The following is a 16,612-nucleotide window of genomic DNA, read 5'->3' as shown; positions in this document are numbered from 1 at the left end:
GTGCGCGCACAAGGCCGGTGCTCTGCGGCTTCGTTCTTCGCCCTCGTACCAGCTACCGCTCTGTCCGGCTCGCGGAGCAGGAGAAGCGGCTGCTTCGCGCACACAACAGCCGTACGCTCCGAAGCGCTGCTTCAGCCGAAAGACGCTGGCGACCGGCGCTTGGCGTCGGACAGCTCCGGAGAGCCGTAGTGTGCGTCTGCACTAGACTGCATGATAACGAATAGCTTTGGCATTGTGTCTCGCAGGGAGATAGCTTAGGAGCGCAGCACACTTATGCCTCCCTTGTCCAGAAACACGATTTTACTGCACACTCCAAAAACACTGCTCTTTCCTGGGCAATATATAAGCTGCTTTCTGTCGGCCGTGATCTTTCGATTACTGCTCTTGCCCAGCTCGTTGTTTTAACGTGCACATGCCGTCCTGGCATTCAGTGCACAGTGAAGGCAATCGCAAAAGTCCAGCAGCTGCTGACTCCCAAACAAAAGGCGCTGGCTATGTTCTTGCTTCTCGACTACTCAACGCAGCCCCTTCATTTCTGCAGTTGCCATCGAGGTCTCTGCACTCGGAGACTCAGAGGAGAGTAGGAGTTTCCCAGGAGGGGCTGCATCAGGACGAATTCAAAACTCAGGAAAATTGTCCTGGAACACCTTCCATAAGGATGCTAGAATGGAATTGAAGAGGCAGGCGAGCGGCCACCATGGTCCTCTAGCAGTCCTTATGGTGCGCGCAGAAGCCCGGTGCTCTGCGGCTTCGTTCTTCGCCCTCGTACAAGCTACCGCTCTCTCCGGCTCCCGGAGCAGGAGAACCGGCTGCTTCGCGCACACAACAGCCGTACGCTCCGAAGCGCTGCTTCAGCCGAAAGACGCTGGCGACCGGCGCTTCGCTTCGGACAGCTCCGGAGAGCCGTAGTGTGCGTCTGCACTAGACTGCATGATAACGAAAAGCTTTGGCATTGTGTCTCGCAGGGAGCTAGCATAGGAGCGCAGCACACTTATGCCTCCCTTGTCCAGAAACACGATTTTACTGCACTCTCCAAAAACACTGCTCTTTCCAGGGCAAGATGTCAGATGCTCTCTGATGCCCGTGCTCCCTTCCTGCTCTTGCCCAGCTCGTTGTTTTAACGTGCACATGCCGTCCTGGCATTCAGTGCACAGTGAAGGCAATCGCAAAAGTCCAGCAGCTGCTGACTCCCAAACGAATTTCCCAACAGGGGCTTCATCAGGACGAAGTCAAAACCCAGGAAAGTTGTCTCGGAACGCCTTCAATAAAGCATGCCAGCAGTGCATTGAAAAGGCAGGGAGCTTTAGCCACTGTCATCTAGCAGTCCCAAGGCTGTACACACAATGTCGTCTCCCTGCGGCTTCGTTCTTCGCCCTCGTACAAGCTACCGCTCTGTCCGGCTCGCGGAGCAGGAGAACCGGCTGCTTCGCGCACACAACAGCCGTACGCCCCGAAGCGCTGCTTCAGCCGAAAGACGCCGGCGACCGGCGCTTCGCTTCGGACAGCTCCGGAGAGCCGCAGTGTCCGTCTGCACTAGACTGCACTATAGCGAAAAGCTTGGGCAGTGTGTCTTAGCAGGGAGATAGCTTAGGAGCGCAGCGCACTTATGCCTCCCTTGTCCAGAAACACGATTTTACTGCACACTCCAAAAACACTGCTCTTTCCAGGGCAATATATAAGCTGCTTTCTGACGGCGGTGATCTTTCGATTACTCTTGCCCAGCTCGTTGTTGTAACGTGCACATGCCGTCCTGGCATTCAGTGCACAGTGAAGGCAATCGCAAAAGTCCAGCAGCTGCTGACTCCCAAACAAAAGGCGCTGGCTATGTTCTTGCTTCTCGACTACTCAACGCAGCCCCTTCATTTCTGCAGTTGCCATCGAGGTCTCTGCACTCGGAGACTCAGAGGAGAGTAGGAGTTTCCCAGGAGGGGCTGCATCAGGACGAATTCAAAACTCAGGAAAATTGTCCTGGAACACCTTCCATAAGGATGCTAGAATGGAATTGAAGAGGCAGGCGAGCGGCCACCATGGTCCTCTAGCAGTCCTTATGGTGCGCGCAGAAGCCCGGTGCTCTGCGGCTTCGTTCTTCGCCCTCGTGCAAGCTACCGCTCTGTCCGGCTCCCGGAGCAGGAGAACCGGCTGCTTCGCGCACACAACAGCCGTACGCTCCGAAGCGCTGCTTCAGCCGAAAGACGCTGGCGACCGGCGCTTCGCTTCGGACAGCTCCGGAGAGCCGTAGTGTGCGTCTGCACTAGACTGCATGATAACGAAAAGCTTTGGCATTGTGTCTCGCAGGGAGCTAGCTTAGGAGCGCAGCACACTTATGCCTCCCTTGTCCAGAAACACGATTTTACTGCACTCTCCAAAAACACTGCTCTTTCCAGGGCAAGATGTCAGATGCTCTCTGATGCCCGTGCTCCCTTCCTGCTCTTGCCCAGCTCGTTGTTTTAACGTGCACATGCCGTCCTGGCATTCAGTGCACAGTGAAGGCAATCGCAAAAGTCCAGCAGCTGCTGACTCCCAAACGAATTTCCCAACAGGGGCTTCATCAGGACGAAGTCAAAACCCAGGAAAGTTGTCTCGGAACGCCTTCAATAAAGCATGCCAGCAGTGCATTGAAAAGGCAGGGAGCTTTAGCCACTGTCATCTAGCAGTCCCAAGGCTGTACACACAATGTCGTCTCCCTGCGGCTTCGTTCTTCGCCCTCGTACAAGCTACCGCTCTGTCCGGCTCGCGGAGCAGGAGAACCGGCTGCTTCGCGCACACAACAGCCGTACGCCCCGAAGCGCTGCTTCAGCCGAAAGACGCCGGCGACCGGCGCTTCGCTTCGGACAGCTCCGGAGAGCCGCAGTGTCCGTCTGCACTAGACTGCACTATAGCGAAAAGCTTGGGCAGTGTGTCTTAGCAGGGAGATAGCTTAGGAGCACAGCGCACTTATGCCTCCCTTGTCCAGAAACACGATTTTACTGCACACTCCAAAAACAATGCTCTTTCCTGGGCAATATATAAGCTGCTTTCTGACGGCCGTGATCTTTCGATTACTGCTCTTGCCCAGCTCGTTGTTGTAACGTGCACATGCCGTCCTGGCATTCAGTGCACAGTGAAAGCAATCGCAAAAGTCCAGGTGCTGCTGACTCCCAAACACAAGGCGCTGGCTATGTTCTTGCTTCTCGACAACTCAACGCAGCCCTTCATTTCTGCAGTTGCCATCGAGGTCTCTGCACTCGGAGACTCAGAGGACGAGTAGGAGTTTCCCAGGAGGGGCTGCATCAGGACGAATTCAAAACTCAGGAAAATTGTCAAGGAACACCTTCCATAAGGATGCTAGAATGGAATTGAAGAGGCAGGCGAGCGGCCACCACGGTCCTCTAGCAGTCCTTAGGGTGCGCGCACAAGGCCGGTGCTCTGCGGCTTCGTTCTTCGCCCTCGTACAAGCTACCGCTCTGTCCGGCTCCCGGAGCAGGAGAAGCGGCTGCTTCGCGCACACAACAGCCGTACGCTCCGAAGCGCTGCTTCAGCCGAAAGACGCCGGCGACCGGCGCTTCGCTTCGGACAGCTCCGGAGAGCCTTAGTGTCCGTCTGCACTAGACTGCACTATAGCGAAAAGCTTGGGCAGTGTGTCTTAGCAGGGAGATAGCTTAGGAGCGCAGCGCACTTATGCCTCCCTTGTCCAGAAACACGATTTTACTGCACACTCCAAAAACACTGCTCTTTCCAGGGCAATATATAAGCTGCTTTCTGACGGCGGTGATCTTTCGATTACTCTTGCCCAGCTCGTTGTTGTAACCTGCACATGCCGTCCTGGCATTCAGTGCACAGTGAAAGCAATCGCAAAAGTCCAGGTGCTGCTGACTCCCAAACACAAGGCGCTGGCTATGTTCTTGCTTCTCGACAACTCAACGCAGCCCTTCATTTCTGCAGTTGCCATCGAGGTCTCTGCACTCGGAGACTCAGAGGACGAGTAGGAGTTTCCCAGGAGGGGCTGCATCAGGACGAATTCAAAACTCAGGAAAATTGTCCTGGAACACCTTCCATAAGGATGCTAGAAGGGAATTGAAGAGGCAGGCGAGCGGCCACCACGGTCCTCTAGCAGTCCTTAGGGTGCGCGCACAAGGCCGGTGCTCTGCGGCTTCGTTCTTCGCCCTCGTACAAGCTACCGCTCTGTCCGGCTCGCGGAGCAGGAGAAGCGGCTGCTTCGCGCACACAACAGCCGTACGCTCCGAAGCGCTGCTTCAGCCGAAAGACGCCGGCGACGGGCGCTTGGCTTCGGACAGCTCCGGAGAGCCGTAGTGTGCGTCTGCACTAGACTGCATCCTAGCGAAAAGCTTTGGCATTGTGTCTCGCAGGGAGATAGCTTAGGAGCGCAGCACACTTATGCCTCCCTTGTCCAGAAACACGATTTTACTGCACTCTCCAAAAACACTGCTCTTTCCTGGGCAATATATAAGCTGCTTTCTGTCGGCCGTGATCTTTCGATTACTGCTCTTGCCCAGCTCGTTGTTTTAACGTGCACATGCCGTCCTGGCATTCAGTGCACAGTGAAGGCAATCGCAAAAGTCCAGCAGCTGCTGACTCCCAAACGCATTTCCCAACAGGGGCTTCATCAGGACGAAGTCAAAACCCAGGAAAGTTGTCTCGGAACGCCTTCAATAAAGCATGCCAGCAGTGCATTGAAAAGGCAGGGAGCTTTAGCCACTGTCATCTAGCAGTCCCAAGGCTGTACACACAATGTCGTCTCCCTGCGGCTTCGTTCTTCGCCCTCGTACAAGCTACCGCTCTGTCCGGCTCACGGAGCAGGAGAAGCGGCTGCCTCGCGCACACAACAGCGGAGCGGCAGCCGTACGCTCCGAAGCGCTGCTTCAGCCGAAAGACGCCGGCGACCGGCGCTTCGCTTCGGACAGCTCCGGAGAGCCGCAGTGTCCGTCTGCACTAGACTGCACTATAGCGAAAAGCTTTGGCAGTGTGTCTCGCAGGGAGATAGCTTAGGAGCGCAGCGCACTTATGCCTCCCTTGTCCAGAAACACGATTTTACTGCACACTCCAAAAACACTGCTCTTTCCTGGGCAATATATAAGCTGCTTTCTGACGGCCGTGATCTTTCGATTACTGCTCTTGCCCAGCTCGTTGTTGTAACGTGCACATGCCGTCCTGGCATTCAGTGCACAGTGAAAGCAATCGCAAAAGTCCAGGTGCTGCTGACTCCCAAACAAAAGGCGCTGGCTATGTTCTTGCTTCTCGACAACTCAACGCAGCCCTTCATTTCTGCAGTTGCCATCGAGGTCTCTGCACTCGGAGACTCAGAGGACGAGTAGGAGTTTCCCAGGAGGGGCTGCATCAGGACGAATTCAAAACTCAGGAAAATTGTCCTGGAACACCTTCCCTAAGGATGCTAGAATGGAATTGAAGAGGCAGGCGAGCGGCCACCATGGTCCTCTAGCAGTCCTTAGGGTGCGCGCACAAGGCCGGTGCTCTGCGGCTTCGTTCTTCGCCCTCGTACAAGCTACCGCTCTGTCCGGCTCGCGGAGCAGGAGAAGCGGCTGCTTCGCGCACACAACAGCCGTACGCTCCGAAGCGCTGCTTCAGCCGAAAGACGCCGGCGACCGGCGCTTCGCTTCGGACAGCTCCGGAGAGCCGTAGTGTGCGTCTGCACTAGATTGCATGATAACGAAAAGCTTTGGCATTGTGTCTCGCAGGGAGCTAGCTTAGGAGCGCAGCACACTTATGCCTCCCTTGTCCAGAAACACGATTTTACTGCACTCTCCAAAAACACTGCTCTTTCCAGGGCAAGATGTCAGATGCTCTCTGATGCCCGTGCTCCCTTCCTGCTCTTGCCCAGCTCGTTGTTTTAACGTGCACATGCCGTCCTGGCATTCAGTGCACAGTGAAAGCAATCGCAAAAGTCCAGCAGCTGCTGACTCCCAAACGAATTTCCCAACAGGGGCTTCATCAGGACGAAGTCAAAACCCAGGAAAGTTGTCTCGGAACGCCTTCAATAAAGCATGCCAGCAGTGCATTGAAAAGGCAGGGAGCTTTAGCCACTGTCATCTAGCAGTCCCAAGGCTGTACACACAATGTCGTCTCCCTGCGGCTTCGTTCTTCGCCCTCGTACAAGCTACCGCTCTGTCCGGCTCACGGAGCAGGAGAAGCGGCTGCCTCGCGCACACAACAGCGGAGCGGCAGCCGTACGCTCCGAAGCGCTGCTTCAGCCGAAAGACGCCGGCGACCGGCGCTTCGCTTCGGACAGCTCCGGAGAGCCGCAGTGTCCGTCTGCACTAGACTGCACTATAGCGAAAAGCTTGGGCAGTGTGTCTTAGCAGGGAGATAGCTTAGGAGCACAGCGCACTTATGCCTCCCTTGTCCAGAAACACGATTATACTGCACACTCCAAAAACAATGCTCTTTCCTGGGCAATATATAAGCTGCTTTCTGACGGCCGTGATCTTTCGATTACTGCTCTTGCCCAGCTCGTTGTTGTAACGTGCACATGCCGTCCTGGCATTCAGTGCACAGTGAAAGCAATCGCAAAAGTCCAGGTACTGCTGACTCCCAAACACAAGGCGCTGGCTATGTTCTTGCTTCTCGACAACTCAACGCAGCCCTTCATTTCTGCAGTTGCCATCGAGGTCTCTGCACTCGGAGTCTCAGAGGACGAGTTGGAGTTTCCCAGGAGGGGCTGCATCAGGACGAATTCAAAACTCAGGAAAATTGTCCTGGAACACCTTCCATAACGATGCTAGAATGGAATTGAAGAGGCAGGCGAGCGGCCACCACGGTCCTCTAGCAGTCCTTAGGGTGCGCGCACAAGGCCGGTGCTCTGCGGCTTCGTTCTTCGCCCTCGTACAAGCTACCGCTCTGTCCGGCTCGCGGAGCAGGAGAAGCGGCTGCTTCGCGCACACAACAGCCGTACGCTCCGAAGCGCTGCTTCAGCCGAAAGACGCCGGCGACCGGCGCTTCGCTTCGGACAGCTCCGGAGAGCCGTAGTGTGCGTCTGCACTAGATTGCATGATAACGAAAAGCTTTGGCATTGTGTCTCGCAGGGAGCTAGCTTAGGAGCGCAGCACACTTATGCCTCCCTTGTCCAGAAACACGATTTTACTGCACTCTCCAAAAACACTGCTCTTTCCAGGGCAAGATGTCAGATGCTCTCTGATGCCCGTGCTCCCTTCCTGCTCTTGCCCAGCTCGTTGTTTTAACGTGCACATGCCGTCCTGGCATTCAGTGCACAGTGAAAGCAATCGCAAAAGTCCAGCAGCTGCTGACTCCCAAACGAATTTCCCAACAGGGGCTTCATCAGGACGAAGTCAAAACCCAGGAAAGTTGTCTCGGAACGCCTTCAATAAAGCATGCCAGCAGTGCATTGAAAAGGCAGGGAGCTTTAGCCACTGTCATCTAGCAGTCCCAAGGCTGTACACACAATGTCGTCTCCCTGCGGCTTCGTTCTTCGCCCTCGTACAAGCTACCGCTCTGTCCGGCTCACGGAGCAGGAGAAGCGGCTGCCTCGCGCACACAACAGCGGAGCGGCAGCCGTACGCTCCGAAGCGCTGCTTCAGCCGAAAGACGCCGGCGACCGGCGCTTCGCTTCGGACAGCTCCGGAGAGCCGCAGTGTCCGTCTGCACTAGACTGCACTATAGCGAAAAGCTTGGGCAGTGTGTCTTAGCAGGGAGATAGCTTAGGAGCGCAGCGCACTTATGCCTCCCTTGTCCAGAAACACGATTTTACTGCACACTCCAAAAACACTGCTCTTTCCAGGGCAATATATAAGCTGCTTTCTGACGGCGGTGATCTTTCGATTACTCTTGCCCAGCTCGTTGTTGTAACGTGCACATGCCGTCCTGGCATTCAGTGCACAGTGAAAGCAATCGCAAAAGTCCAGGTGCTGCTGACTCCCAAGCACAAGGCGCTGGCTATGTTCTTGCTTCTCGACAACTCAACGCAGCCCTTCATTTCTGCAGTTGCCATCGAGGTCTCTGCACTCGGAGACTCAGAGGACGAGTTGGAGTTTCCCAGGAGGGGCTGCATCAGGACGAATTCAAAACTCAGGAAAATTGTCCTGGAACACCTTCCATAAGGATGCTAGAATGGAATTGAAGAGGCAGGCGAGCGGCCACCACGGTCCTCTAGCAGTCCTTAGGGTGCGCGCACAAGGCCGGTGCTCTGCGGCTTCGTTCTTCGCCCTCGTACAAGCTACCGCTCTGTCCGGCTCCCGGAGCAGGAGAAGCGGCTGCTTCGCGCACACAACAGCCGTACGCTCCGAAGCGCTGCTTCAGCCGAAAGACGCCGGCGACCGGCGCTTCGCTTCGGACAGCTCCGGAGAGCCTTAGTGTCCGTCTGCACTAGACTGCACTATAGCGAAAAGCTTGGGCACTGTGTCTTAGCAGGGAGATAGCTTAGGAGCGCAGCGCACTTATGCCTCCCTTGTCCAGAAACACGATTTTACTGCACACTCCAAAAACACTGCTCTTTCCAGGGCAATATATAAGCTGCTTTCTGACGGCGGTGATCTTTCGATTACTCTTGCCCAGCTCGTTGTTGTAACGTGCACATGCCGTCCTGGCATTCAGTGCACAGTGAAAGCAATCGCAAAAGTCCAGGTGCTGCTGACTCCCAAACACAAGGCGCTGGCTATGTTCTTGCTTCTCGACAACTCAACGCAGCCCTTCATTTCTGCAGTTGCCATCGAGGTCTCTGCACTCGGAGACTCAGAGGACGAGTAGGAGTTTCCCAGGAGGGGCTGCATCAGGACGAATTCAAAACTCAGGAAAATTGTCCTGGAACACCTTCCATAAGGATGCTAGAAGGGAATTGAAGAGGCAGGCGAGCGGCCACCACGGTCCTCTAGCAGTCCTTAGGGTGCGCGCACAAGGCCGGTGCTCTGCGGCTTCGTTCTTCGCCCTCGTACAAGCTACCGCTCTGTCCGGCTCGCGGAGCAGGAGAAGCGGCTGCTTCGCGCACACAACAGCCGTACGCTCCGAAGCGCTGCTTCAGCCGAAAGACGCCGGCGACGGGCGCTTGGCTTCGGACAGCTCCGGAGAGCCGTAGTGTGCGTCTGCACTAGACTGCATCCTAGCGAAAAGCTTTGGCATTGTGTCTCGCAGGGAGATAGCTTAGGAGCGCAGCACACTTATGCCTCCCTTGTCCAGAAACACGATTTTACTGCACTCTCCAAAAACACTGCTCTTTCCTGGGCAATATATAAGCTGCTTTCTGTCGGCCGTGATCTTTCGATTACTGCTCTTGCCCAGCTCGTTGTTTTAACGTGCACATGCCGTCCTGGCATTCAGTGCACAGTGAAGGCAATCGCAAAAGTCCAGCAGCTGCTGACTCCCAAACGCATTTCCCAACAGGGGCTTCATCAGGACGAAGTCAAAACCCAGGAAAGTTGTCTCGGAACGCCTTCAATAAAGCATGCCAGCAGTGCATTGAAAAGGCAGGGAGCTTTAGCCACTGTCATCTAGCAGTCCCAAGGCTGTACACACAATGTCGTCTCCCTGCGGCAACGTTCTTCGCCCTCGTACAAGCTACCGCTCTGTCCGGCTCGCGGAGCAGGAGAAGCGGCTGCCTCGCGCACACAACAGCGGAGCGGCAGCCGTACGCTCCGAAGCGCTGCTTCAGCCGAAAGACGCCGGCGACCGGCGCTTCGCTTCGGACAGCTCCGGAGAGCCGCAGTGTCCGTCTGCACTAGACTGCACTATAGCGAAAAGCTTTGGCAGTGTGTCTCGCAGGGAGATAGCTTAGGAGCGCAGCGCACTTATGCCTCCCTTGTCCAGAAACACGATTTTACTGCACACTCCAAAAACAATGCTCTTTCCTGGGCAATATATAAGCTGCTTTCTGACGGCCGTGATCTTTCGATTACTGCTCTTGCCCAGCTCGTTGTTGTAACGTGCACATGCCGTCCTGGCATTCAGTGCACAGTGAAAGCAATCGCAAAAGTCCAGCAGCTGCTGACTCCCAAACAAAAGGCGCTGGCTATGTTCTTGCTTCTCGACTACTCAACGCAGCCCTTCATTTCTGCAGTTGCCATCGAGGTCTCTGCACTCGGAGACTCAGAGGACGAGTAGGAGTTTCCCAGGAGGGGCTGCATCAGGACGAATTCAAAACTCAGGAAAATTGTCCTGGAACACCTTCCCTAAGGATGCTAGAATGGAATTGAAGAGGCAGGCGAGCGGCCACCATGGTCCTCTAGCAGTCCTTAGGGTGCGCGCAGAAGGCCGGTGCTCTGCGGCTTCGTTCTTCGCCCTCGTACCAGCTACCGCTCTGTCCGGCTCGCGGAGCAGGAGAACCGGCTGCTTCGCGCACACAACAGCCGTACGCTCCGAAGCGCTGCTTCAGCCGAAAGACGCTGGCGACCGGCGCTTCGCTTCGGACAGCTCCGGAGAGCCGTAGTGTGCGTCTGCACTAGACTGCATGATAACGAAAAGCTTTGGCATTGTGTCTCGCAGGGAGCTAGCTTAGGAGCGCAGCACACTTATGCCTCCCTTGTCCAGAAACACGATTTTACTGCACTCTCCAAAAACACTGCTCTTTCCAGGGCAAGATGTCAGATGCTCTCTGATGCCCGTGCTCCCTTCCTGCTCTTGCCCAGCTCGTTGTTTTAACGTGCACATGCCGTCCTGGCATTCAGTGCACAGTGAAGGCAATCGCAAAAGTCCAGCAGCTGCTGACTCCCAAACGAATTTCCCAACAGGGGCTTCATCAGGACGAAGTCAAAACCCAGGAAAGTTGTCTCGGAACGCCTTCAATAAAGCATGCCAGCAGTGCATTGAAAAGGCAGGGAGCTTTAGCCACTGTCATCTAGCAGTCCCAAGGCTGTACACACAATGTCGTCTCCCTGCGGCTTCGTTCTTCGCCCTCGTACAAGCTACCGCTCTGTCCGGCTCGCGGAGCAGGAGAAGCGGCTGCCTCGCGCACACAACAGCGGAGCGGCAGCCGTACGCTCCGAAGCGCTGCTTCAGCCGAAAGACGCCGGCGACCGGCGCTTCGCTTCGGACAGCTCCGGAGAGCCGCAGTGTCCGTCTGCACTAGACTGCACTATAGCGAAAAGCTTGGGCAGTGTGTCTTAGCAGGGAGATAGCTTAGGAGCGCAGCGCACTTATGCCTCCCTTGTCCAGAAACACGATTTTACTGCACACTCCAAAAACACTGCTCTTTCCAGGGCAATATATAAGCTGCTTTCTGACGGCCGTGATCTTTCGATTACTGCTCTTGCCCAGCTCGTTGTTGTAACGTGCACATGCCGTCCTGGCATTCAGTGCACAGTGAAAGCAATCGCAAAAGTCCAGCAGCTGCTGACTCCCAAACACAAGGCGCTGGCTATGTTCTTGCTTCTCGACTACTCAACGCAGCCCCTTCATTTCTGCAGTTGCCATCGAGGTCTCTGCACTCGGAGACTCAGAGGAGAGTAGGAGTTTCCCAGGAGGGGCTGCATCAGGACGAATTCAAAACTCAGGAAAATTGTCAAGGAACACCTTCCATAAGGATGCTAGAATGGAATTGAAGAGGCAGGCGAGCGGCCACCATGGTCCTCTAGCAGTCCTTAGGGTGCGCGCACAAGGCCGGTGCTCTGCGGCTTCGTTCTTCGCCCTCGTACCAGCTACCGCTCTGTCCGGCTCGCGGAGCAGGAGAAGCGGCTGCTTCGCGCACACAACAGCCGTACGCTCCGAAGCGCTGCTTCAGCCGAAAGACGCTGGCGACCGGCGCTTGGCGTCGGACAGCTCCGGAGAGCCGTAGTGTGCGTCTGCACTAGACTGCATGATAACGAATAGCTTTGGCATTGTGTCTCGCAGGGAGATAGCTTAGGAGCGCAGCACACTTATGCCTCCCTTGTCCAGAAACACGATTTTACTGCACACTCCAAAAACACTGCTCTTTCCTGGGCAATATATAAGCTGCTTTCTGTCGGCCGTGATCTTTCGATTACTGCTCTTGCCCAGCTCGTTGTTTTAACGTGCACATGCCGTCCTGGCATTCAGTGCACAGTGAAGGCAATCGCAAAAGTCCAGCAGCTGCTGACTCCCAAACAAAAGGCGCTGGCTATGTTCTTGCTTCTCGACTACTCAACGCAGCCCCTTCATTTCTGCAGTTGCCATCGAGGTCTCTGCACTCGGAGACTCAGAGGAGAGTAGGAGTTTCCCAGGAGGGGCTGCATCAGGACGAATTCAAAACTCAGGAAAATTGTCCTGGAACACCTTCCATAAGGATGCTAGAATGGAATTGAAGAGGCAGGCGAGCGGCCACCATGGTCCTCTAGCAGTCCTTATGGTGCGCGCAGAAGCCCGGTGCTCTGCGGCTTCGTTCTTCGCCCTCGTACAAGCTACCGCTCTCTCCGGCTCCCGGAGCAGGAGAACCGGCTGCTTCGCGCACACAACAGCCGTACGCTCCGAAGCGCTGCTTCAGCCGAAAGACGCTGGCGACCGGCGCTTCGCTTCGGACAGCTCCGGAGAGCCGTAGTGTGCGTCTGCACTAGACTGCATGATAACGAAAAGCTTTGGCATTGTGTCTCGCAGGGAGCTAGCATAGGAGCGCAGCACACTTATGCCTCCCTTGTCCAGAAACACGATTTTACTGCACTCTCCAAAAACACTGCTCTTTCCAGGGCAAGATGTCAGATGCTCTCTGATGCCCGTGCTCCCTTCCTGCTCTTGCCCAGCTCGTTGTTTTAACGTGCACATGCCGTCCTGGCATTCAGTGCACAGTGAAGGCAATCGCAAAAGTCCAGCAGCTGCTGACTCCCAAACGAATTTCCCAACAGGGGCTTCATCAGGACGAAGTCAAAACCCAGGAAAGTTGTCTCGGAACGCCTTCAATAAAGCATGCCAGCAGTGCATTGAAAAGGCAGGGAGCTTTAGCCACTGTCATCTAGCAGTCCCAAGGCTGTACACACAATGTCGTCTCCCTGCGGCTTCGTTCTTCGCCCTCGTACAAGCTACCGCTCTGTCCGGCTCGCGGAGCAGGAGAACCGGCTGCTTCGCGCACACAACAGCCGTACGCCCCGAAGCGCTGCTTCAGCCGAAAGACGCCGGCGACCGGCGCTTCGCTTCGGACAGCTCCGGAGAGCCGCAGTGTCCGTCTGCACTAGACTGCACTATAGCGAAAAGCTTGGGCAGTGTGTCTTAGCAGGGAGATAGCTTAGGAGCGCAGCGCACTTATGCCTCCCTTGTCCAGAAACACGATTTTACTGCACACTCCAAAAACACTGCTCTTTCCAGGGCAATATATAAGCTGCTTTCTGACGGCGGTGATCTTTCGATTACTCTTGCCCAGCTCGTTGTTGTAACGTGCACATGCCGTCCTGGCATTCAGTGCACAGTGAAGGCAATCGCAAAAGTCCAGCAGCTGCTGACTCCCAAACAAAAGGCGCTGGCTATGTTCTTGCTTCTCGACTACTCAACGCAGCCCCTTCATTTCTGCAGTTGCCATCGAGGTCTCTGCACTCGGAGACTCAGAGGAGAGTAGGAGTTTCCCAGGAGGGGCTGCATCAGGACGAATTCAAAACTCAGGAAAATTGTCCTGGAACACCTTCCATAAGGATGCTAGAATGGAATTGAAGAGGCAGGCGAGCGGCCACCATGGTCCTCTAGCAGTCCTTATGGTGCGCGCAGAAGCCCGGTGCTCTGCGGCTTCGTTCTTCGCCCTCGTGCAAGCTACCGCTCTGTCCGGCTCCCGGAGCAGGAGAAGCGGCTGCTTCGCGCACACAACAGCCGTACGCTCCGAAGCGCTGCTTCAGCCGAAAGACGCTGGCGACCGGCGCTTCGCTTCGGACAGCTCCGGAGAGCCGTAGTGTGCGTCTGCACTAGACTGCATGATAACGAAAAGCTTTGGCATTGTGTCTCGCAGGGAGCTAGCTTAGGAGCGCAGCACACTTATGCCTCCCTTGTCCAGAAACACGATTTTACTGCACTCTCCAAAAACACTGCTCTTTCCAGGGCAAGATGTCAGATGCTCTCTGATGCCCGTGCTCCCTTCCTGCTCTTGCCCAGCTCGTTGTTTTAACGTGCACATGCCGTCCTGGCATTCAGTGCACAGTGAAGGCAATCGCAAAAGTCCAGCAGCTGCTGACTCCCAAACGAATTTCCCAACAGGGGCTTCATCAGGACGAAGTCAAAACCCAGGAAAGTTGTCTCGGAACGCCTTCAATAAAGCATGCCAGCAGTGCATTGAAAAGGCAGGGAGCTTTAGCCACTGTCATCTAGCAGTCCCAAGGCTGTACACACAATGTCGTCTCCCTGCGGCTTCGTTCTTCGCCCTCGTACAAGCTACCGCTCTGTCCGGCTCGCGGAGCAGGAGAACCGGCTGCTTCGCGCACACAACAGCCGTACGCCCCGAAGCGCTGCTTCAGCCGAAAGACGCCGGCGACCGGCGCTTCGCTTCGGACAGCTCCGGAGAGCCGCAGTGTCCGTCTGCACTAGACTGCACTATAGCGAAAAGCTTGGGCAGTGTGTCTTAGCAGGGAGATAGCTTAGGAGCACAGCGCACTTATGCCTCCCTTGTCCAGAAACACGATTTTACTGCACACTCCAAAAACAATGCTCTTTCCTGGGCAATATATAAGCTGCTTTCTGACGGCCGTGATCTTTCGATTACTGCTCTTGCCCAGCTCGTTGTTGTAACGTGCACATGCCGTCCTGGCATTCAGTGCACAGTGAAAGCAATCGCAAAAGTCCAGGTACTGCTGACTCCCAAACACAAGGCGCTGGCTATGTTCTTGCTTCTCGACAACTCAACGCAGCCCTTCATTTCTGCAGTTGCCATCGAGGTCTCTGCACTCGGAGACTCAGAGGACGAGTAGGAGTTTCCCAGGAGGGGCTGCATCAGGACGAATTCAAAACTCAGGAAAATTGTCCTGGAACACCTTCCATAAGGATGCTAGAATGGAATTGAAGAGGCAGGCGAGCGGCCACCACGGTCCTCTAGCAGTCCTTAGGGTGCGCGCACAAGGCCGGTGCTCTGCGGCTTCGTTCTTCGCCCTCGTACAAGCTACCGCTCTGTCCGGCTCGCGGAGCAGGAGAAGCGGCTGCTTCGCGCACACAACAGCCGTACGCTCCGAAGCGCTGCTTCAGCCGAAAGACGCCGGCGACCGGCGCTTCGCTTCGGACAGCTCCGGAGAGCCGTAGTGTGCGTCTGCACTAGATTGCATGATAACGAAAAGCTTTGGCATTGTGTCTCGCAGGGAGCTAGCTTAGGAGCGCAGCACACTTATGCCTCCCTTGTCCAGAAACACGATTTTACTGCACTCTCCAAAAACACTGCTCTTTCCAGGGCAAGATGTCAGATGCTCTCTGATGCCCGTGCTCCCTTCCTGCTCTTGCCCAGCTCGTTGTTTTAACGTGCACATGCCGTCCTGGCATTCAGTGCACAGTGAAAGCAATCGCAAAAGTCCAGCAGCTGCTGACTCCCAAACGAATTTCCCAACAGGGGCTTCATCAGGACGAAGTCAAAACCCAGGAAAGTTGTCTCGGAACGCCTTCAATAAAGCATGCCAGCAGTGCATTGAAAAGGCAGGGAGCTTTAGCCACTGTCATCTAGCAGTCCCAAGGCTGTACACACAATGTCGTCTCCCTGCGGCTTCGTTCTTCGCCCTCGTACAAGCTACCGCTCTGTCCGGCTCACGGAGCAGGAGAAGCGGCTGCCTCGCGCACACAACAGCGGAGCGGCAGCCGTACGCTCCGAAGCGCTGCTTCAGCCGAAAGACGCCGGCGACCGGCGCTTCGCTTCGGACAGCTCCGGAGAGCCGCAGTGTCCGTCTGCACTAGACTGCACTATAGCGAAAAGCTTGGGCAGTGTGTCTTAGCAGGGAGATAGCTTAGGAGCGCAGCGCACTTATGCCTCCCTTGTCCAGAAACACGATTTTACTGCACACTCCAAAAACACTGCTCTTTCCAGGGCAATATATAAGCTGCTTTCTGACGGCGGTGATCTTTCGATTACTCTTGCCCAGCTCGTTGTTGTAACGTGCACATGCCGTCCTGGCATTCAGTGCACAGTGAAAGCAATCGCAAAAGTCCAGGTGCTGCTGACTCCCAAGCACAAGGCGCTGGCTATGTTCTTGCTTCTCGACAACTCAACGCAGCCCTTCATTTCTGCAGTTGCCATCGAGGTCTCTGCACTCGGAGACTCAGAGGACGAGTTGGAGTTTCCCAGGAGGGGCTGCATCAGGACGAATTCAAAACTCAGGAAAATTGTCCTGGAACACCTTCCATAAGGATGCTAGAATGGAATTGAAGAGGCAGGCGAGCGGCCACCACGGTCCTCTAGCAGTCCTTAGGGTGCGCGCACAAGGCCGGTGCTCTGCGGCTTCGTTCTTCGCCCTCGTACAAGCTACCGCTCTGTCCGGCTCCCGGAGCAGGAGAAGCGGCTGCTTCGCGCACACAACAGCCGTACGCTCCGAAGCGCTGCTTCAGCCGAAAGACGCCGGCGACCGGCGCTTCGCTTCGGACAGCTCCGGAGAGCCTTAGTGTCCGTCTGCACTAGACTGCACTATAGCGAAAAGCTTGGGCACTGTGTCTTAGCAGGGAGATAGCTTAGGAGCGCAGCGCACTTATGCCTCCCTTGTCCAGAAACACGATTTTACTGCACACTCCAAAAACACTGCTCTTTCCAGGGCAATATATA

The sequence above is a fragment of the Lonchura striata genome, chromosome 24, assembly GCF_050655825.1.
Source record: "Lonchura striata isolate lonStrDom1 chromosome 24, ASM5065582v1, whole genome shotgun sequence".
Classification (NCBI taxonomy): domain Eukaryota; kingdom Metazoa; phylum Chordata; class Aves; order Passeriformes; family Estrildidae; genus Lonchura; species Lonchura striata.
This window is presented reverse-complemented; position numbering follows the sequence as displayed.